The sequence below is a fragment of the Dendrobates tinctorius genome, unplaced genomic scaffold (genome assembly GCF_039654945.1).
Source record: "Dendrobates tinctorius isolate UK_male_01 unplaced genomic scaffold, ASM3965494v1 ptg000364l, whole genome shotgun sequence".
Lineage (NCBI taxonomy): Eukaryota > Metazoa > Chordata > Amphibia > Anura > Dendrobatidae > Dendrobates > Dendrobates tinctorius.
In genome coordinates, this window is record NW_027362030.1 from 848,076 (window position 1) to 849,765 (window position 1,690).

Sequence of the window (1,690 nt, forward strand, 5' to 3'; positions counted from 1 at the left end):
CAGCAAATAACCAAGATGATGGACATTTCAGAGTCTCACCTTTCCGCTGACTCGCAGGGAAAATGGCAGCTGCTACTTCAGAGCTTCCAGGGCCGATTACCCCACCTTTGGCATGCACACAGAGAGGAAGTAACGCCAAGCTTAGGGAGATGACAGTCCATTGAGATAAAAGGCCAGGTGACCTGAGGGTCACAACCTGGCTTCTCTGAACGTCTCCATGGAGCCAGGTGGCTGATGGGTCCCGGCTGTGTGTTGTTCTCTTATCTCTGTGGGTGTAATAAAGACTTGTGACTGGGGATCAGACAGGAATTGTACACGGACAGACACCGGCTGTGTGTTATTCTCTTATCTCTGTGGGTGTAATAAAGACTTGTGACTGGGGATCAGACAGGAATTGTACACGGACAGACACCGGCTGTGTGTTATTCTCTTATCTCTGTGGGTGTAATAAAGACTTGTGACTGGGATCAGACAGGAATTGTACACGGACAGACACCGGCTGTGTGTTATTCTCTTATCTCTGTGGGTGTAATAAAGACTTGTGACTGGGATCATACAGGAATTGTACACGGACAGACACCGGCTGTGTGTTATTCTCTTATCTCTGTGGGTGTAATAAAGACTTGTGACTGGGGATCAGACAGGAATTGTACACGGACAGACACCGGCTGTGTGTTATTCTCTTATCTCTGTGGGTGTAATAAAGACTTGTGACTGGGATCAGACAGGAATTGTACATGGACAGACACCGGCTGTGTGTTATTCTCTTATCTCTGTGGGTGTAATAAAGACTTGTGACTGGGATCAGACAGGAATTGTACACGGACAGACACCGGCTGTGTGTTATTCTCTTATCTCTGTGGGTGTAATAAAGACTTGTGACTGGGATCAGACATGAATTGTACACGGACAGACACCGGCTGTGTGTTATTCTCTTATCTCTGTGGGTGTAATAAAGACTTGTGACTGGGATCAGACAGGAATTGTACACGGACAGACACCGGCTGTGTGTTATTCTCTTATCTCTGTGGGTGTAATAAAGACTTGTGACTGGGATCAGACAGGAATTGTACACGGACAGACACCGGCTGTGTGTTATTCTCTTATCTCTGTGGGTGTAATAAAGACTTGTGACTGGGGATCAGACATGAATTGTACACGGACAGACACCGGCTGTGTGTTATTCTCTTATCTCTGTGGGTGTAATAAAGACTTGTGACTGGGATCAGACAGGAATTGTACACGGACAGACACCGGCTGTGTGTTATTCTCTTATCTCTGTGGGTGTAATAAAGACTTGTGACTGGGATCAGACATGAATTGTACACGGACAGACACCGGCTGTGTGTTATTCTCTTATCTCTGTGGGTGTAATAAAGACTTGTGACTGGGGATCAGACAGGAATTGTACACGGACAGACACCGGCTGTGTGTTATTCTCTTATCTCTGTGGGTGTAATAAAGACTTGTGACTGGGATCAGACAGGAATTGTACACGGACAGACACCGGCTGTGTGTTATTCTCTTATCTCTGTGGGTGTAATAAAGACTTGTGACTGGGATCAGACAGGAATTGTACACGGACAGACACCGGCTGTGTGTTATTCTCTTATCTCTGTGGGTGTAATAAAGACTTGTGACTGGGATCTGACAGGAATTGTACACGGACAGACACCGGCTGTGTGTTATT